We start from the raw sequence: 21734 nt of genomic DNA, 5'->3' as shown, positions 1-21734 counted from the left end.
GGTGCAATTCCCGGAACAGGATGATTGGAGAGCCGAAATCTTCAATTACTTAAAAGATTCGGCTCGGGGGGCACCTAAACGGATAAGATACAAAGCCATGAAGTATGTCCTCATAGGAGACGATATGTTCTACAGGACGTTGGAAGGGTTACTACTCAAGTGCCTGGGACCAACTGAGTCTAATCGGCTCTTGCATGAGGTGCACGAAGGCGCCTGTGGAACTCACCAGTCGGCTCACAAGATGAAGTGGCTAGTCAGGCGCTCAGGGTTTTATTGGCCCACCATGCTTGAAGATCGCTTCAATTACTATAGGGGTGCCAAGCATGCCGGATGTTTGGGAAGATTCAGATGGTACCGGCATCGGCGATGAACCCTATCATCAAGCCTTGGCCGTTCCAAGGGTGGGGCATGGATATGATCGGCAAAATCCATCCGGCGTCGAGTAAAAACATGAATGGATTTTGGCCATCACGGACTATTTCACCAAGTGGGTGGAAGCCTTCCCTATGAAGAAGGTGAAATCAGAAGATGTGATCCAGTTTGTGAAAGAGCACGTGATTCATAGGTTCGGGATTCCCCAAACTATCACGACCGATGGAGGTTCGGTCGTGATAGTTTGGGGAATCCCGAACCTATGAATCACGTGCTCTTTCACAAACTGGATCACATCTTCTGATTTCACCTTCTTCATAGGGACGGCTTCCACCCACTTGGTGAAATAGTCTGTGATGGCCAAAATCCATTCATGTTTTTACTCGACGCCGGATGGATTTTGCCGATCATATCCATGCCCCACCCTCGAACGGCCAAGGCTTGATGATAGGGTTCATCGCTGATGCTCGGTACCATCTGAATCTTCCCAAACATCCGGCATGCTTGGCACCCCTTATAGTAATTGAAGCAGTCTTCAAGCATGGTGGGCCAATAAAACCCCGAGCGCCCGACTAGCCACTTCATCTTGTGAGCCGACCGGTGAGTTCCACAGCGCCTTCGTGCACCTCATGCAAGAGCCGATTAGACTCAGTTGGTCCCAGGCACTTGAGTAGTAACCCTTCCAACGTCCTGTAGAACATATCGTCTCCTATGAGGACATACTTCATGGCTTTGTATCTTATCCGTTTAGGCATGCCCCCTGGTTTTGGAAATGACATTTCCAAAATCATCACGTTATTCTTTCGTCGGGTCATGTCGTACCAGAGCAGAACCGTTGCAGCACTTCTCATCATGATGCCCTGTCTCTTCAACTATCCCGCGTGATTTGGCCGCCGTCTCTGGGCATCGCCTTCTCGGAAACTGCTATGGCATCGAATTCCTACTATAGCCCTTTTATTTAAACGCCTTGAGCAGTTTGCCACTCCATCACTTTGCCCCATTCCGACCATTGGCACCCCAAAAAACCCCCAATCTCCTATAGCCATGCCTTCCTCTTCTTCCTCCTCCACCTCATCGGTCTTCTCTGACTCTTCCTCCTCTCGCGAGCCGACGCCGGAGTGGGGCTCGTTGGCGGCGCACGACATCCTTGCCCCGACGACGTGGGACAAGGAGGAACATGATTCCTCCATCCGGTCGGAGGATGACAAATCCCCGACCGATGGAGAGGGCGACCTTCAATTCCTTGTCGAAGGGAAGAGGAGGCGGAAAGCGAGGACGACCGCTTCTCTCGGGACGATTTCACCTCCTCCGAGGAAGAAGCGGAGGAGGACGACGATGACTCCCTTGAAGGTTACCCCCCAGCAAAGCGCCTCCGCACCTGGTGGGACGACGATAGCGATGACGATGATGAGGAAGATGAGGCTCCCGTAGAAGGCTACGGAAGCTCCGATGAAGAGCCTCCCAGCAATTGCACCGGAGGCAGCGACGACGAGAGCAGCAATGGCCTCTAGATCAGGGATCAGTAGTAGTAGTTGGCTTTTGCCCTCTTCTCCCCCGAGCAATCGGCTCTTTGCTTGTAAGAAATCCCTCTATTAATGAAGAAAATATTCCTCAATTAATTTCGCCTCTTTGTTGACTTCGCCGATCGTCGAATGGAGTCGTCGTACGAAGAGCCGATAGCAAGACATCGGCTCGCATTGCGATCTGGGGCCAAGCCGTTGCTTACCCACACGGTTCAACAGGTCTTACATGGCCTAAGCCTCGTCCAAACCACCAGCTTGAATTCTTTATCAATCTCACCCCTGGTCTGAACCGATTCCATTAACTTGTTAATTTGAGCTCATTCCTCTAGAGTCGATATCAGCGTATCGGCTTTGTTATTCTGAAGTCGATGCCTATACATCGGCTGTATTTTCATACTGTTATCTCTGTGCGTTTTCTCAAGTCGATGTCTGCGCATCGGCTGCGATTTTTTTACCGGCCGATTTAAAATCGGCCTCCATACCTTACTGCCCATCATCCCACATGCTTGGGAAATACTTCTTGAGGTGTTGACCATTGACGGCTACTGGGAACTTCTGTCCGTCCAATTCTTCCAACATGTATGCATTACCCTTCAAGGCCTGGACGACTTTGTACGGACCGTGCCAATTAGGAGACCACTTGCCATATGCCTTGTCTCTGGTTCCTAATGGCAACACAGCTTCCCATACTAGATCACCAACTTGAAACTCCTTTGGCCTAACCTTCTTATTGTAGGCACGAGCTACCCTGGCCTTGTTCTCCTTAATCTTCTCCAATGACCAAAGCCTAAGTTCTGTTGCGTCCTCAATAGTGTCACTCATCAAAGCTGCATATTCTTCCGCCGTCAGATCATTCTGAAACGTGACACGTCTTGATCCAGCCGTAATTTCCCAAGGTAATACGGCTTCCCGTCCATAGACAAGCTGGTACGGCGAAGTCTTTATAGCTCCATGGCACGACATGCGGTAGGCCCATAATGCTTCGATAACTTCTCATGCCAATCCCTAGGGTTCTCGTCAATCTTTCTCTTGATCAGCTTGATTAAGCTCTGATTGGACGCTTCAGCTTGCCCATTAGCCTGAGCATAGTACGGAGATGACCGGATTAGTTTAATCCCCATGTCATCACAGAATTTCCTGAATTCTTTAGAAACAAAGACCGAACCTCCATCGTGTTATCACCAGATTTTGGCTAAATCAGGAGGTGGGCCGCGATCAAGATGGACTTGAAGATATATACATGGAAGAAATACGTGAATCTGCCTTTTATACCAAGTTGGGCTTAATTGCCCGTGTATCTGTAATATATTAGATCGCATCTTAGTTTAGAAGTTAGAATCTTACTCGTGCACGGTTTGGTGCACGCCCACATTAGAAAGTCCGCTGGACTATAAATATGTATCTAGGGTTTATGGAATAAACAACAACCAACGTTCAACCACAAACAAATCTCGGCGCATCGCCAACTCCTTCGTCTCGAGGGTTTCTACCGGTAAGCACCATGCTGCCTAGATCGCATCTTGCGATCTAGGCAAGCACAAGCCTGCCCACGTTGTTCATGTGTTGCTCGTATCGAAGCCTTTTTGATGGCGAGCAACGTAGTTATCTTAGATATGTTAGGGTTAGCATTGTTCTTCATATTACATGCTCGTCGTAGTGCAACCCTTGCATGTCTAGCCGCCCTTACACCTATCTTAGGTGTAGGGGCGGCACCCCGCTTGATCATAGTTTAGTAGATCTGATCCGTTACGGTTGCTCCTTGTTTCATCAAGGATTAGTTTAATATCTGCAATAGTTAGGCCTTACAAAGGGTTGGAGGATCCAGCGGCGTGTAGGGTGGCGTTCGCTAGCCCTAGAAAGGATGTTCCGGGGATCAACCTCGTGTTGGTTTTTAGGCCCTGTCTAGGATCGGCTTACGGTCACCGTGCGCGAGCGCGAGGCCCAATCGTGAGTAGGATGATCCGATTATGCGGTGAAAACCCCAAATCGTCGTAGATCTAATCAGCTTTATCTTGATCAAGCAGGACCACCATATATTCGGGCACCTCGTCCGAATCATGGGTGGATCGGCTCTTTGAGCCGATTCACAGGATAACCTGAGAGCCGATCGAGGCTCGTATTTAACGTTTACGTGTGTGCCCTGCAGGAAACTAAGCGAGGCATCATCCACACCTTCCTGACCAGGTATAGGTCAGGTGGCACGCCCTTGTGATAAACATCGGACGTGCGACCAGGAGGCTTTGCGGGCCATCGCTCTGAGGGACTGGGGCCAGCCGCAGCCCTAGTTGTTCCCGGCTCTACCGTGTTGCCTGTCTCTGCCCGCCAGGGGGTTTCTGACGCCAACACATTCTGGCACGCCCGGTGGGACGACCTTCGTCATCCACAACATCGCCATCTACATCCGAGATGGCGGAAAGCACTCCGGTCAAGTACGAGGATCTGCCTGATGAGCTCAAGAAGAAACATCACGAGATCAAGGCGACCCTCGAAGCCGAACTCATCGGCTCCTTTGAGAAGGCCCGTGCGCACGGTAACACACGTTTGTTGCCTGGCGACAACATGGTGGATCTCAGCCACTCCATATGCCAGCCGAGTTCTCCTTTGGCGTCAACATGGCAGGGTTTGCAAGCCGCCATGGCAAAGATGAAGCGAAAGCAGCCACTCCCGTGGCAAGGATAAAGAGGAGGCCGATCCATGCGACCGGCCCCAAGATGATGACAGACGAGCACCGGCGAGAGGAGGAAGTGAGAAGCGTGCGGTATCAACGTCCACTCTCCGAGCATCTCCTCAACAAATATGAGCAGCAGTACGACCGACGTCGGCGCTACTACGTAGATGATGAGAGAAATTGTCGGTCCGATGCAGAGGACAGGAGGTACCGTCAGCAGGATAGGAACAACGGCGGGTACAGTCGTCACGCTGAAGGAAGGCCGAGGGGGCAGGATGACATGGGTCGGCACTGGGACTGTCCGTTCTTCAAACATTGCTGGGACTCAGGAATGAGCCGATTGCCAACAATCGAGAACTGCCCAGAATGCAAACAAAGGAAGAAGGATGCCGCTAACGTGTCCGTGTTCGAGCGTCTGGGGCCTCTCCCGCCTCGGAACAAGCATGCTGAGTCCGCTCGGGTGGAAGATCTCGAGGAACTAGAGGACGATGATGAAGAAGACAAATATCATCGGCCCAGATGGTGCCCCGATGGGCTCAGCCGTTCCCGAAGCGAAGGGTTCAGCGTCCGCGTGGGTCGGAAGAAGCTGAAAGATTGTACCCGCACACGCTAAGGAAGGCACGGCTCGATCCGGCCGCCAAAATTCGGCGAACCCCGGACGAAGAAGGTCGGCCACAAAGAAAAGAGTGGCGCCCCAAGCGAGAGGAAAGCCGATGATGATACATCGGCTGGCACAAATATGGTCTTCATTCTTCCAACGGAGTTTAGCGCTCCAAGATTATATGAAGCACCTGTGGCGCAATTAGATCGTGGCCCACGGCCGGTCATCTTTGAGAAGCCGAAAGAAAGAAGTTACGGGCATCCGAAGGCCCTGTACTTGCGAGGATACATCAATGGGCAGCCTGTCAACAAGATGTTGGTGGACACCGGAGCGGCAGTCAACATTATGCCATACTCCATGCTACGTCGGTTGGGACGCTCCAGCTCGGATCTGATCAAGACCAACGTAACACTGAGCGATTTCAACGGCCAAGCATCTGACGCACAAGGTGTTCTGAATGTGGATCTGACCGTAGGAAGGAAAACTGTCCCTACAACGTTCTTTATCGTCGACAGCAAGAGTACCTACGTTGTCCTACTAGGGAGAGATTGGATCCACGCCAACTGTTGCATTCCATCCACGATGCACCAATGCCTAATACAGTGGGATGGAGATGAAGTAGAAGTCGTCCATGCAGATGATTCAGTCGAGGTTTCAACAGCCGGCATGGACATTTGGGAGACATCAGGCCAAGAGCCGCTCTCAGGCATCAATTTGGACGACTGCGAGCGCATCGACGTGACAAAGAACGGGGTCAGGCTAGTTTTATCCACCGGCCTGACCGTGTAATAAAACAAACGTCGATGGGCGAACACGGCGAGGCTGATCCTTGTGATCGGCCCCAAAAATTTATGAAGGGACATCACAAAACCTTCACCGAGCAAGCAAACGTGGAGGCCGATTCCAGCAATCGGCCAAAATTATCCTCACCATCCATTCTGCCCGGGTTCAACATGTTATCCAACCAGAGCCGATACCATCAATTCCCTTGACAGAATCGGCTCGGGGGGCACCCAGGTGGATAGAACACGAGGATATGCAGTAGAAGTGTCTCACCCTTTGGCGGTGGGTATTGGAGTATGGGAGCCGATATGTAAATCGGCCGAAAATTCAAAACTAAAAAAAAAAAATTTAGCAGAGCCGATGCACGGTCATCGACTTTAGTACAAGTGCGCAAAGTTGCCAGGTTGCCAGTTCAGCAGTACTATCAGAGGAATGATGGCATGCAAGTCAGCCTTGTCCATGGAGCTGTGGGTAATCATCCACCGTATCGACTGCCAACGGAAGAAAGGTGATCGGCTGGTGGCCCTGCAGGATAACTCTCTTGGACGTGATCGAGCCCGCCCTGAAATGTCGATGATCTGGGAAACCGATTTGTTGGAATCGGCTGATGCGGCACCACAGTTGGGAAGCTGGTGATGGTCCATTAGGCTGGTCCATTTTTTATCCTCGCCTTGGCTGAGGCTCGGGGGGCAGCTCGCCCTCAAGGTTTAGCCGATTTTGTCGAAATCGGCTCACTCTTCATCACAGCTCGTTTGAAAGATGGTGAATTATTGCAGAAGGAAACTGCCGGAGCTGAGTGAGCGGAATTTGGAGAGGATAATGCGGCAGAAGAATGTCTGAAATTTAAAGTTAATAAGGAGACTGGACATTATTTCAGGGGTTTCGCCGCTAAGTTTAACATGCCATCCTGTGAGATCTGCATTTACAAGTCCTAGGATTTGCGCGATTATGGCTTGGCCTTGTTTGACCGGGAGTTTGGGTCCGGATGATCTATCTCGAAATTTATCGTGAGGGACCGATGCGCTGCCGTCGGCTCACTGGGCTTTGACCAAATTGACAATCGGCAGAATCAGCATGAAGGACAATCGGCTAAATTATCCTAAGGGAAATCGGCAAAATCAAATTGGGGAATTTCTTCATTGATAAACCAGATTTCTTACACAGAAGAGCTGATTACTCTCAAAAGGAAGTACTAAGGGGGTACATTGCCCCGTCTACTGCTACTGATCCTATGCTAAGGGCCCTATCTACGGGCCGTTGCTGCCCTCGTCGTCGCCGTCATCGCCGCTGTCGGCGCTGCTCCCGACCGGCTCGTCGTCGCTGCTCCAGCGGCCGCCGGCAGGACCTTCGTTGTCCTCGTCTTCCTCGTCGTCGTCGTCGTCGCTGTCGAAGTCACTCAGATTCCCCGGCCAGGGGCAATGGCGCTTGGCCGGCGGCTCGTCGGGGAAGCTGTCGTCGTCGTCGTCCTCCTCTTCCTCCTCCTTCACCTCCTCGGAGGTGGTGAAGTCGTCCCAGGAGAAGCGATCGTCATCGCTCTCCTCCTCCGATTCCCCGTCGACGAGGAAGCGGAGGTCACTCTCCCCATCCGTCGAGGATTTGTCATCCTCCGACCAGAGGGAGAAGTCATGGCTCGACTCCTCCCCGGCCTCAATGGCGCGGCGGATGTTGGCCGCGTGGACCTCCGCCGGGTTCGGCTCCGGCGTCGGCTCGCGAGACGGAGAGGACTGGGTGGAAAGATCCGACGAGGCGGAGGAGGAAGAAGACATTGTGGCAGAGGAGGGTTTTTTGGAAGTGCTAATGCGAAGAGGATGAAGAGGAGAACTGTTCGATGCGGTTAAATGAAAGGAGATGGGGATTTAATTTTCGAGCAGTTTTCGAGGACATGGTGCCAAAACTGTCAAATCGTGCAGAGAAGTTGGGAAGGCAAGTCATCATGATGAAGCATACTGCGACGGTTCTGCTCTGCCACGACATGACCCCTCGGAGGAAAAACAGAGTGGTTTTGAAATTATCATTGCCAAAACCAGGGGGCATGTGTTATCACCAGATTTTGGCTAAATCAGGAGGTGGGCCGCGATCAAGATGGACTTGAAGATATATACATGGAAGAAATACGTGAATCGGCCTTTTATACCAAGTTGGGCTTAATTGCCTGTGTATCTGTAATATATTAGATCGCATCTTAGTTTAGAAGTTAGAATCTTACTCGTGCACGGTTTGGTTCACGCCTACATTAGAAAGTCCGCTGGACTATAAATATGTATCTAGGGTTTATGGAATAAACAACAACCAACGTTCAACCACAAACAAATCTCGGCGCATCGCCAACTCCTTCGTCTCGAGGGTTTCTACCGGTAAGCACCCACTACTAGGAATTAGCTTATAGCCGCACTTCTTACCGCCGGCGCGCTAGGTTCGAAGATGCCAGCAGTAAGTTACCGCCGGCGAGTTGGTTTGAGGTTGCCGGGGATATTCCCCTTACCGCCGGCGAGTTGGAACTGCAAATGCCGGGGATAAGTTGAGCCGAGAGCACCTAGATGGGGCTGAAATTACCGCCAGCATTTTTAGTTCAAACTCGCCAGGGGTATTAGATTTACCGCCGGCATTTTCAATTTATAGTCGCCGGGGTAACTTGAACTCGTGTGAGCCACCTGGGCCGAATATACGGCCGGCATCCCCGAATTGTTTTCGCCAGCGGTATTTATCCCTATACCGCCCCCACACGACCAAGCGCACCCAGCCCTATCCTCTCACGCCCCTCTCTCCTCTTCCCCACTCCGCCGCTCCGATCGCCATGCCGCCCCGGCGTCAAACCCCCACCTCGACGCTGTGAGCCGCGGCGGGGAGAGATCCCGGCGCGCCAACCCCCACCTCGACGCCGTGCGAGGCCGCGCGCGGCCGCCTCGTCCGCCGCCCTGGAGCCGTCGCAGCAGGAGGCGGTGAAGCCCTCCCCGACCAACGGCCGCATCCGCTACCGCTCGCCCTCGGCGGCCGATCTGCTCCCGGTCGACGACCTCACGGTCGGCCCGTCCGCCGCCGATGCCGCCGCCGCCGCCGCCAGGATGCGCCGCTTCTCGGCCGCCGGCGCGCGCCAGCAGCAGCAGCAGGGGGACGCCGTGTCCGACCGCCTGCACCGCTACCGCGGGGTGCTCATGGTGCTGCTCTCGCCGCTGCTCCTCGTCTCCTTCGTGCTCCTCATGATGCCGCGCTCCCCGGCCTACGCCACCGCCGGCGGGGCCTCCGGCGTGCTCGTCGCCGCCGGAGGCAGGAGGTGGGGGCCCATTGTTCAGGTGATTGATTTGCATAGATATACACAGCCAATTTTTGTGGCAGCTCTTTATGGTTAATCCTGTTCTTCAGTTGTGAATTTGAATCCTAATATGAATACTAATTTGGTTATTTCCACATGTTCTAAGGCCATGATAACATTAGCCACATTGGTAATAATAGTTGTCAACTGAACCGACCAAACTGTGATGTGTGGCATCTTTGACCAGTTAGGCTTAGAATTAGATGCTAACCCGCTGCTATTTTTTTTTCTAGAAGATTGCATCTATGTCGTCAGTAATTCCCATAATTTCACTCAACTGAACTAAACACCATCATATGGAGTTATCTTGGCGTCTAATGATTTTATGCCTCTTTTAAGCCATGTAGTGGTCCTTGCTTATTCTTCCAGTAGATGATATTGACTAGATAGCTATAATCGTGTTTCATTTATAACATCTTCTCTGAATGAGAGCTATAATCGTGGATGTAGCAGTACTGGCAAACAGTGAGAGCTGAATCATCCAACCTGTAGTTAAATTGCTCACACCCACTCTCTGTTTTGAGTAGTAGTTTCTTGCAGTTCATAGTACACGTAAGAGCATTATGTGTGCTGATATCTAACCTTGTAGATGTAGGCTATGTGTGACTGTTTTCTACCTGATTTAGAAGTTTTAACCGTGTGGGCTTCAGCAGATTGTGAGAGTTTATCTGAAGATTTCTTCCTTATGTTATTTGATTGTTTTTAATCAGTCCAACTGAGATTTTGTTTGCTGTTTCAAAATTCTTGAGCAGACAAGCATTATTTCGCTGCTACCTTGATCATGGACAGAAATGGAACTAATTCGAGTGCAGCAGGAACACCGGAAAGGACTAATTCAAGTGCAGCAGGAACTTTCTTTTCTTACGGGCATAGTTTCTATTGTTCAGATCTTCCAGGCAACACGAGGAGTTTTTCTGATATCCATGCCTCTTTTTTTGCAGGAGCGTTCGTATCTGCCCCTCGGGCCGTCTCATGGATCTGCTGACATGATCCCGTAGATCTCAGTTACTCAACATTTGAGTCTTTTTGAAGCGCCGCAAGGACGACTAGTATGGTCGTGCTGTCTATATTATTCGTTTGGTTTGGCCATGTTTTGAGCCATATGTTCATGTGCCGATTTGTCCAATTTCAGTTCGGAAAGGTTGAGGTGCTCGTCGCCGCCTGCACCGCTACCGCGGGGTGCTCATATTTGACGCCGGGAGCTCCGGCCACGCACCGGCCACGCCCGTCCGCCCACCACGCGGCGCAACCTAGCACCACCACTCGCCGACGCTGCTCCTCCACCGTTCCCTGTATAGGTGATTTTTTTATTATTCTGTTACTTTCTTACTAGATCAGGTCTGCATCTAATCCCTAAACCTCGATTTGCTTACATTTTTTGTCCTGCTTCAGATTAGTATACCATCATGCAAATTTTGGTGTTAGCGAACCTTTGTTGTCTGCACCTAATTATTTAACTAAACTGAAATGCTTAGTTCAACTACAACTCTAGTCTATCTCCCTTTACTGCGGTAGAGTTTAATTTTGTTGTGCACTCAGTATGGTTGATACTATACTACTCTAATCAGTAATATATTTCTATAGCAATAACTTTTCTCAAGTCATATGTACTTACTATTGCAATAAATCTTGTCTTCTGCAGTCATGGTCATAGGATCTCCAAGTGCGAGACAACATCATTAACCAGTGTTCATTTTCTGTGATGGATATTGTGTTATTTTGATTTTCATTATGTAGCCACTTGTGTGTGATTATACTGTGCTTGTAAAATCAAATATACACTGCTGCTAGACATGTTTTGGAATCAGAACAGTGTAGAGTATCACGTGGGAAATGTATGGGATGGAGCCCATGTGATTTTTTTTTTAAATCCTGAAAGTGTTACCGCTGGCGAACTGGGCCTTTGTGCCAGGGGTAAGATGAGATGCCTCGGCGCATTGGTAAAACGCCGGTGGTAAACTGGATTACCCCTGGCAGATTGTAAAACGCCGGCGGTAAATATTACCCCCGGCAGTTTGGGATAAAGTGCCGGCGGTATTCAGGGTTACCCCCGGCGGTTTGCAAAGCGCCGGCGGTAAGGCATTACCACCGGCGAGGTTATCGCCGGCGAATCCGAAAGTGCCGGCGGTAAGCCTTTTCAGGTCGCCGGCGGTAGGCCTTTTCCTAGTAGTGCCAGGGTGAGTCGATACGCCGACCGACCCTGGACGACATGTTTCCGCGCCACGCCCCGTTTGTGGAGCAGGCGGCCGGAGCTGGTAGGGGTATGCCGCCTGCGACCGGAGCTGGAGCTGGCAGGGCTGCACCGCCTGCGACCGGAGTCGGCGGGCCCGCACCCAACGTCTTGGTGTTGGAGGACAGCCTGGAGGGAGCGCCTCAGGCGCCGGAGGCGGCGGCTCCTACCGGACCGACTGCTTCGACCGCGCCGCCTCCATCTTCGGAGCCGCCAAGGGAGGAGCCGGCCAGGGACGAGCCAGCGCGCACAAGGGACGCTGGCTCCCGGCACCGGTGAGGATGGAGGGGCCATCCGAGCCAACTACGGGCCTCCACGTGGCCAAGGGCGCCCGGCTGCCGAACGTGGCATCCGCCTCCGACTCCAGCCTCGGGTTCGGCTGGCACCATGGAGAAGGCGTGGCACCGGGCGGATGCCTCGCGAGGTGACCAGCCGGGAGGGGCAGCCGGGCGTGGCGCCCATGAAGATGTTCTTCTCCGGCTTCCGTGGCAGCCTTAAGGCCAAGGCCGCCGAGGCCATTGCCCAGCTGGCAACGCTGGAGGATGCTGACAAGGTAGGTGTCTTATCTCATTTTCTGCAATTTTGTTGTTATCCTGGTAGCCCTCCGAGGCATGGGCCGGCTGCTTGGAGCCGGCCCAGGTTTCGCCAAGACGTCTGATTTTATTCCTCTTAGGCGGTTACGGAGCGGCGTACCGTCTTGTACAACCAAGTCGTCACCAGCTACCACAAGGCCAAAATTGAGATGGCCGGCTTGGCCCGCGAACTGAAGGATGCCAAGGGTAGGGTTTTCTTCCTTTTGACCTGCTCTTTTTCTCTTAGATCTCTTTTTGGCTGACGGCTTGTTTTTGCCGACTTGCAGCTGAGGCCGCCCGGGTCCCGCAACTGGAGTCGGATCTTCGAGCCGCCCGCGCCCAATGCGCCGTGAGCGAGGAAACGGGCCGGGCTGCTGCCGCCAAGCTAAAGGTGGCTGAGGGGGAGCTGACGCGGCTGCGCCAGCTTGAGGCTAACCACCTCAAGGAGCTTGCCGCCCTCAAGAAGGCTGAGGAGGAGAAGGTGGAAGCCCTGAGCAAGCGGCTGGAGGAGGTGGACCGGCAGCGGCTTGCGCTACGCCAAGAGGTGACCTCCAAGTCCGAGGAGCTGCCGGCCACCGCCAAGCGGTGGGTGGATGAGATTAGCCGACTCGACCGCGGCTTGGCGGGTGAGTCCTTATATTTTTTCCTGTCCTTCCCCTTTGCCGGCTTTCGGCCGTCGGCTGCCGGCTTAGGTTGGCAGCCGGCGGCAGAAACTTTGATTTTTCCGATATCTCCATCTTCAGGCTGGGGGCAGTTGGTTCTTGCCGGCTGCCGCCAGGCTTTTTTCTTTTTACTTCGAAATCTCCATCTTCAGGCTGGGGGCAGTCGGTCCTTGCCGGCTGCCGCCAGTCTTTTTTCAAGACTTCGAAAATTTGCATTTTTCTGCCTTTTTCCGGCTTCAACAGATTTCTGATGTGTTTCATCTTTGCAGCGGCCTTCCCTGAGGCGCAGGAGGCGGCGCTGAAGGCAGTCGGCGAGGCGCGGGAAGCACGCCGCCAGGCCACTGGTGAGCAGAGCAGGGACTACTTCTCCATGGACGACTACGTGGCGGGCATGGCTGCCCGCGTAGGGCCCATCACTAAGCTTGGCTGGGAGCTCCGGAAGGCGGCGGAAGAGCTGATCCGGCTGGTGTGGCCGACTGAGACGCTGCCGCAGGACCTCTCCAACCTCATCGCCTGGATAGAGAGGGCGCCTGACCGCTTCCTCGACTTGAAGGAGTCGGCCGCGCATGCAGGAGCTGATATGGCGTTGTCGTTCGTGCTCTCCTGGTATAACGAGGTTAGCCTCGACCAGCTGGAGTACCGGCGCGCCGACGTGGAGGACAAGCTCCCGCCGAAGAACAAAACCGCCCGGCTTGCCCGTGCCTGCGCCATTGCCGACTTCTTCGACAAGGCCATCTTCGTCGCGGATCCGAATCCACCGTCTGACGACGAGGAGGAGGAGGCGGAGGAGGCGGAGGACATGCCCGAGGATGACCCGGCAGCCGGCTCCGCCGATGCTCCCCCGACTGGTCCTGATCCAGCCGGCGCTTAGCTTTTACCTATTTCTTTTGCTTTTGCAAGACAATTTGTTAAATCCCCGGGATGCCGGGTGCATATGTAAGACAATATTATTATCCTTTTATTAGAGCACACTTTAATGTGTTTGTTTAATCATTTGTGTGCCGGCTTGCTTTCTTCCGACTTGTTCGCTTTTTCCCATCCGCCCCACTCTTTGGCTGTGCTCTTGTCGATCGTACGTCGGACTTGCGGTCCGTCGCCGGATCAAAAGCGTGCCGCTGGGTGAGGCCGATAGTATTTCAGTCGAACGAGCCGAGTTCGGCAATCCGACACTTTTATGAACAGTTGAGCAAGAAAATCAATTCGCTTTCACTCTTTCTCTTAACCCTCTTTCGCGTGCCGGCTCCCTAGGCACTTACTCCCGCCTGCCGGACAGCCGGGTTGCGGTCTGTAGCTGGTCGGAAGCCGGCTGTCGGAAACCGGATCACGTTACTAAGCCGGCTGCGTGAGAGGGTGTTAGCCAATCGGTGAAAACGATAGAGTACGCGAAAAACTTGTCGAAATCGGCGCTCTTAGCGCTTGCTTTTTCATAGCTTACAAAAGGGAGTACAAGGGATACATACATTCCTGCTCTCAAGTGTAAAATGTTCGAAGCAACCTGACATTCTAGGGACGTTTAGTCTCCTCGTCAATTTTGTTTGCCTTGTTTTTCTTAGACTCTTGGGCATCTAAGAGATAGTAGGAATCATTGCCTACTGCCTTGCTCACGATGAAGGTACCCTCCCATGGGGATGACAGTTTATGCTGTCCGGCTGTCCGTTGGATCAGCCGGAGCACTAGGTCTCCTTCTCGGAATGCTAAGGATTGGACCTTCCGGCTATGATAGCGTCGGAGGCTTTGCTGGTATACGGTAGACCTGGACTCGGCCATCAGCCGAACCTCTTCAACCAGGTCGACTCCATCTTCACGAGCTTCTTTGGCTTCAGCTTCTGTGTAAAGCTTGATTCTTGGCGCGTCGTGCTCGATATCAGTCAGCAGGACGGCTTCGGCCCCGTATACGAGGAAGAAGGGTGTGAAGCCGACTGAGCGGTTTGGCGTCGTGCGCAGGCTCCATAGTACGCTGGGAAGCTCTTCAATCTAGCAGCCGGCTGAGCGCTCAAGCGGCTCCACTAGCCGGGGCCGGATGCCGGCTAGGATTAGCCCGTTTGCCTTCTCCACTTGGCCGTTTGACTCCGGATGCGCCACGGACGATAGGTCCATTCGGATCCCCATCTCCCCGCAATAGCGTTTGAAGATGCCTTCGGCGAAGTTGCTGCCGTTGTCAGTAATGATGCTGTGGGGGTAGCCGTATCTCACGATTATCTCCTTAAGGAACGTGACGGCTGTGGAGCCGTCCAGCTTCTTGATTGGTTTGGCTTCGATCCACTTAGTGAATTTATCAATCATCACCAAGAGATGAGTCATGCCGCCTCGGGCTATTTTGAATGGGCCCACCATATCCAAGCCCCATACGGCAAATGGCCAAGTAATGGGGATGGTCTTCAGGGCGGAAGCCGGCGTGTGCTTTTGCTTGGCAAAGCGTTGGCAGCCGTTGCACTTCTTCACCAGTTCTTCTGCGTCTCTGAGCGCAGTCGGCCAGTAAAAACCGTGCCGGAAGGCTTTGGCCACTATGGCTCTGGAGGAGGCGTGGTGGCCGCACTCTCCCTGATGGATTTCCCGTAGGAGTTCAATCCCTTCAGCCGGCTCGACGCACCGCTGGAGCACCCCACTTACGCTGCGTTTGTACAGCTCGTGGTTGATGATTGTATAGGCCTTGGCCCTTCTCTCAATCTGCCTGGCTTGGACCCTGTCATTGGGCAGCACACCATCGGTGAGGTAGGAGAGGAATTCTTGTGCCCATGATGGTACGCATTTTATTTCAAATACGCTGACCACCAAGGCCTCCATCTTCGGAGCTTCCGGATTCGACTGCATGGTCGCCGGGTTCGGCTGTGGAGCCGACGGGTTTGGCTGAGAAGCCCCCGAGTTTGGCTGAGAAGCCCCCGCGTTGGACTGAGAAGCCCCCGGGTTCGGCTGTGGAGCCGGCGGGTTCGGCTGAGAAGCCCCCGACTTGGGCGATGAAGCCCCGGGTTTGGCTGAGAAGCCCCCGGGTCAGCCGGCACGAATATGGAATCCGAGTCCGGTGACGGTATGATGGACGGTTTCTTGAGGACCGCCAAGGCAACGCCCGGCGGAATAGCTTGCCGGGTTGAGCCAATCTTGGACAGGGCGTCTGCCGCCTCGTTGTTTGCTCGCGGCACATGATGGAATTCACATCCATCGAAGAAGCCGGATAGCTGCTGGACGTGGAAGCGGTACGAGGCCATGTTGGCGTCCTTCGCGTCCCAGTCGCCCGATGCTTGCTGTATAACCAAGTCGGAGTCGCCGAAGCAAAGGATGCGACGCACGCCTATCTCCTTGGCCAGCTTCAGCCCATGGATGAGCGCTTCATACTCCGCCACATTGTTGGATGCGGCGAAGTGGATCTGCAGGACGTAGTCCAGCCGATCTCCCTTGGGGGAGGTGACGACGATGCCGGCTCCCAAGCCGTTTCGCATCTTCGAGCCATCGAAGTGCAGCTTCCAGTGCGTGGAGTCAGGCACAGGCGGCAAGTATTGCATCTCGGCCCAGTCGACGAAGAAGTCCGCGAGGATCAAAACTTGATGGCTGTGCGCGGCTCGTAGATGATGGTGTGGGCGGCTAGCTCCAGGGCCCATTTGGCAACCCGGCCGTTGGCGTCTTTGCTGCCAATGATTTCTGCCAAGGGTGCTGTGGCCACCACCTTGATGGGGTGCTCCTGGAAGTAGTGCTTGAGCTTCTTGGCTGCCATGTACACGCCGTATGTGACCTTCTGGTAGTGGTGGTAGTTTTTTCTTCGACTGGGACAGCACTTCGCTAAGGTAGTAGACTGGGCGCTGGACCGACTGCTCCTTGCCGGCTTCCTTGCGTTCCACCACCAGGACGACGCTAACCACTCGATTGGTGGCAGCGATGTACAACAGCATCGGCTCCATTGAAGCCGGTGAAGCGAGGATGGGCGCGGTCGAGAGCACGCGCTTTAAGTCACGGAAGGCCTCATCCACCTGCGGTGACCAGACGAATTTGTCTGATTTCTTCAGCAACTGGTATAAGGGCAGTGCCTTCTCTCCCAGCCGGCTGACAAAGCGGCTCAAGGAGGCCAGGCATCGGGTGAACTTCTGGACGTCCTTGAGGCACTGCGGCAGTTCCATCTTCTCAATGGCACTGATCTTTTCTGGGTTGGCTTCGATTCCTCGCTGAGAGACGAGGTAGCCCAGGAGTTGGCCGGCTGGCACGCCGAACGTGCACTTGGCCGGGTTGAGCTTCGTCCAGAATTTTCGCAGATTGGTGAAGGTTTCTCTCAGGTCATCAAGGAGGGTAGGCATCTCCTTGGTTTTTACAACGACATCATCCACATATGCGTGAACATTTCTGCCGATTTGATCCTGCAAACACTTTTGCATGCACCTTTGATAGGTGGCGCCTGCATTTTTCAAGCCGAATGGCATAGTCGTGTAGCAGTAAGCCCCATACGGGGTAATGAACGAATTCTTTATTTGATCAGCCGGATTCAAAGGAATCTGGTGGTAGCCTGAATAGGCGTCTAAAAAAGACAACAGTTCACAGCCGGCAGTCGAGTCTATAACTTGATCTATGCGCGGTAGGGGGAAGGTGTCCTTCGGGCACGCCTTGTTGAGGCTGGTGTAGTCGATACACATGCGCCAGGAGCCGTTCTTCTTCAAAACCAGGACCGGGTTTGCCAACCAGTCCGGGTGCAGCACTTCCATGATGAAGCCGGCTGCGAGGAGCCGGGCGATTTCTTCACCGATGGCCTTCCTTCTTTCTTCGGCGAAGCGCCTGAGGGGCTGCTTCACAGGCTTGGCTTCAGGCCTGACGTGGAGGTGGTGCTCAGCCAACTCCCTCGGCACACCCGGCATGTCCCTTGGAGACCATGCGAAGATGTCCCAATTCTCACGGAGGAAGCTGGTGAGCTCGCTTTCCTATTTGCTGTTCAAGCCGGCACCGATGGTGACGAACTTGTCCGGCTGCGCCGGGTCGAGCAGGATCTTCTTGGTGTTGTCGGCCGGCTGGAAGTGAGTCGTCCCAGCCGGGTTGCCCACAGCAGGCATGTCCGACTGCGCGGCCTTAGCCAGGGAGACGGCGTCGTGGATGAGCTGCTTCTCGGTGGCGATGACCAGCGTCTGGGCCATCTTGGAGCTCTGCGTGGCGTAGTCCATGGAGCGGCGATAGTCGCCGGCTACGGTGATGACCCCTTTAGGGCCAGGCAGCTTCATCTTCAGGTACCCATAGTGGGGCATCGCCATGAACTTGGTCAGCCGGCCTGCCCAGGAGCGCGTGGTAGGGACTGACGAGGTCCACAACCTCGAACTCGATCCTTTCGGTGCGGAAGTGATCCGGCTTCCCAAACATCACCTCCAGCGTGATCCGGCCGATCGGCTGGCAGCAGTGGCCTGGCACGATGCCATGCAAGAAGGTGGGGGTGGGACGCAGCTCGGCTTCTTGGATGCCTAGCTTGTGGGCGGTGTCGCGGTAGAGGATGTTGATGCTGCTGCCCCCGTCGATGAGGACACGCGAGAAGCGCACGCTGCGCCGGGTCGTGCCAATGGTGGGGTCGAGGACCATGGCGTAGCTGCCCGGCTTCGGCGGGACAGCCGGTGTGTCGCGGCGATCAAAGGTGATGGCCTGCTCGACCGGTTTAGGTGCTGGGGGACCGGCGGTATGACCGCGTTGACCTCGAGGAACGGCTCGCGCGGCTCGTCTTGTCCTCGGGCTCGGAGGTGAAGATGATGTAGGTAGCATCCTCGGCCAGGTAGCGGCCATGGTGCACTTGGTTAGCCTCGTGGTGCTCGAGGTTGGCGTTCTCTGCGCCGGCTTGGCCACCCGGCCCGCCGGCTGGAGGGGGCGGGGGTGGGGGTGGGAGGAGTTCGCCGCTTGTCAGCCGCTTCATGAAGTGGTAGTCGCGGGTGGTGTGATTGGAGGGGTTCTTGCCGCTGTGATACTTGCACGGCGAGTCGAGCATCTGCTCGAAGGTGTACTTCGGCTTCCACGGCCGGTCTTGCTTCTGGCGCCGGCTGCCGCCAGCCGCCGCATGGTCCGACATGGCTGCCACGTGGGCAGAACCGTACCGGCGGTCCGGCTGGTGGCTGTACGTGCCACTTGCCACGGTAGTTGTCCCGCCGGCTGCCGTGAGAGGCGCCTTCGGCCGGCTTGTGCTCGGCCGGCTTGTTGTTGTCCCGCCTTGGCGGAGCCGGAGATGTATCAGCCGGCGCTTTGCCGGCTTCCTCAGCCAGCGCGTACTTGTCCGCGATGGCCATCAGGGCCGCCATGGTCTTGGGCTCGCTGCGGCGCAACTTGTGCCACAACATGGTGTTGGGCCGACATCCTCCCATGAAGAAGCTGATGGCTTGGATCTCGTGCACACCCTCGCAGGAGTTGCGCATCTCGCACCAGCGCGTCAGGTATGCGCGGTCCGTCTCGTCCGGGCCCTGCTTGCACATCTCAAGCTGCTGAGGGCGACCCGGCCGGCGATAGGTGCCGGGGAAGTTGCTGATGAAGGCTTCTTCGAAATCCAGCCAGCCAGGTGCGGGCGGAGCCGACCAACATCAGGGGGGAGTAGCATACCGCCCAGCGCTTGTTGCCCCTGGCGATGCCGACTGCGGTGGAGTAATCCAGCAGCCAGTCCTCCGGCTTGGCGGTGCCGTCGTACTTGGGGGTGTCGCGCGGGAGCTGGAAGCCGTCGATCATGGGCTCGTTGGCGATGCGGGGCCCGAAGCACTTTGGGCCGGCTGGCCCCTCTTCTTCCGCGATGCGGGACTCGACCAGCCGGTCGAGGCGATCTCGGGCATCTGCCGGCTCGATGCGCGGGCCCAGCCGGGAACGTGCCGGCTGGCGAGCGCCGCTGGCTTCTGGAGCCCGGCCGGTGCTGACGTCGAGGCTCGGAGTCCTGCTCTTGGTTCCGGCTTGGTGGAGGCCGGCTGCGGCTGCTGCCGCCGCCTGGCTGGCGGCTCGGCCAGCTTGAGCTCGCGTGTGTAGCGCGGGAGTCGTTGCGCCGGCTTGGTGCTGGGAAGATGGACTCGGCCGTGTCCTCGGCGTTGCACTGCGGCACCACGAGCGTGAGAAGCTGCGGGATCTTGGGCGTACCTGGGGTCTTTCGACTGCCGGTTGGCAGCCTTCAGCAACTCAGCCACCCGCTCGGTCTGGCGGCGTAACTCTTCGCCTTCGAGGCGGTGCAGCTCTTCTGCGGCGGCTTCGGCCGCGAGCATGTTCTTGTCGGGGGTGTTGTAGAGGGGCAGCTCCATAGACGGAGCCGGCGCTTCCGCGCCATCGCGGTCGATCTCGGCGCCTAGGTCGCGGCCTCTGCGGCGGATCTGGCCGGCTCGGCTGGGGTTGTCGCCGCCTGGGGTGAGGCCGTGGGCGCGGTTGTACTCGCGCTCGGTGATCTCCCACTGGCGCTTAGCAGCAGCCAGCTCCTCAGTCTGCTTGAGGAGGAGCACGCGGTGCGCCTCCAGGTCCGCCTCGACGGTGGCGGCATCGGCGCCGGTTGTGAGCGGAGTGCTCAGCTTTGCCCGGACTTCTTCCAGCCGGGATGGTGGTGGTGGTGGCTTCGCGCCTGATGCAGACGCGCGCCCGTCGACGTTGCGCTCCAAGTCGGGCCCGCGGACGCGCGTGGACTTGTTGGGCTGCTCGTCGCCGGTCGCCATGACTTGCACGATGCAGGGGTCGGCGAGGGCGCTGCTGATGCCGGCTCCTGGAGGAGGGCTTGCGCAGCGCAGCACCTGCCGCGGGTAGCGCGGCGGTGCGGCGGTAGCGACGTAGACGTCGTGGCCGCCGAAGGAGATGACGCTGCCGCCGGCAGGGAAGGGCCTATCGGCGAAGCAGCCAGCGTTGTCGCTGACGCAGTCGAGGGAGCCGAATCTCCAGATCAAGCCTGAAGCGACTCGCTCGCCGGTGGTGATGGTGAGGCCCGTCCGGATGAAGACACCGGCCGCGGACGCTGAAGGCCCCACGGTGGGCGCCAAATGTCGTGGGATCGTCACGGCATATGCCATAGGGTGGCTAATCGAAGGTGGTTCCTAGATGGTCTCACGGTGGTATCCGGAAGCGGGTATGGGCACGAGCGACACGGCGACGTACCCAGGTTCGAGGCCCTCCGATGGAGGTAACACCTCTACTCCTGCTATGAGTGTATATGGTGATCACACAGTACAATGGTGCTCCTAGAGCTGTATCCGGCTGCTCGGGGAGGCTAAGGTAGACGAAGGTCACTCTCCTCGAGTAGCGCTAAGTCTAGGATGAAGTGAGAATGATCGATCGTCCCCCGCACGAGGGGGGTAGTGCAGCTTATATAGGCGCTGGCACTTTACAAGGAAGTCCCTATAGTCTAGTGGCCGGCTTGGCCGGTTCCGACTTCCGCTCCTTCCCGAGGCGTTGACGTCATGGAGCCGTTGAGGCGTAGTGGCCTGTCCCGTCCGCCAGAGGGAGTCAGCGGCATGGCGAGGAGGTGTCCTTGTCGCCATCATGCCCTGTAGCCGGTACGGATCGTCGTACGCGAAGATGGCCTGTCCGCCGCGTGGCACTATTGCTCTACAGTGCCCCGCGCTTTACGGGAAATGAGGTCAGCGTGGACCTGTGAACCCGGACCACCTACCCAGTTCCTTCTCGTGCAAGACTCGCCAGCCTCGAGTCGGTCTGAGGTACAGAACCCAGTCGGATATGGCTTGTAGAAGCCGGCCCAGCCACAGCACAGACGGCCGCAGCCAGGCCGACTAGGACTTAGAGCCAGCCGGCTTCCAAAAGCAGCCGGCCACGGCTCCAGCCGGCTGCTCCTCAGCCGGCCTTTGCCGCGAGCCGGCCGACCTCTAGCCGGCTGCTCCACGTCCATTGCCCTACCCGGGGTCTTCCCCCGACAAAGGTGGTGCGCCGGCACCACTTGCCTCCACCTATAGGCTTTTTCCTAGTAGTGGACGCTGGAGAATGTGCTGAGGTGTAAGGAATGGTGGACGACGGTGATGGATCTGCTCGGTTGCCGGCGGCGGCAATACACGGGACGGAGGGGAGACCCTCAAACGTCGTGGAGGAGTACGACAAAGTTGTACGG

This window comes from Lolium rigidum, chromosome 5 (genome assembly GCF_022539505.1).
Source record: "Lolium rigidum isolate FL_2022 chromosome 5, APGP_CSIRO_Lrig_0.1, whole genome shotgun sequence".
Taxonomy (NCBI): Eukaryota; Viridiplantae; Streptophyta; class Magnoliopsida; order Poales; family Poaceae; genus Lolium; species Lolium rigidum.
The sequence above is the reverse complement of the archived record's forward strand: the minus strand, read 5'-3'. Positions refer to the sequence as shown.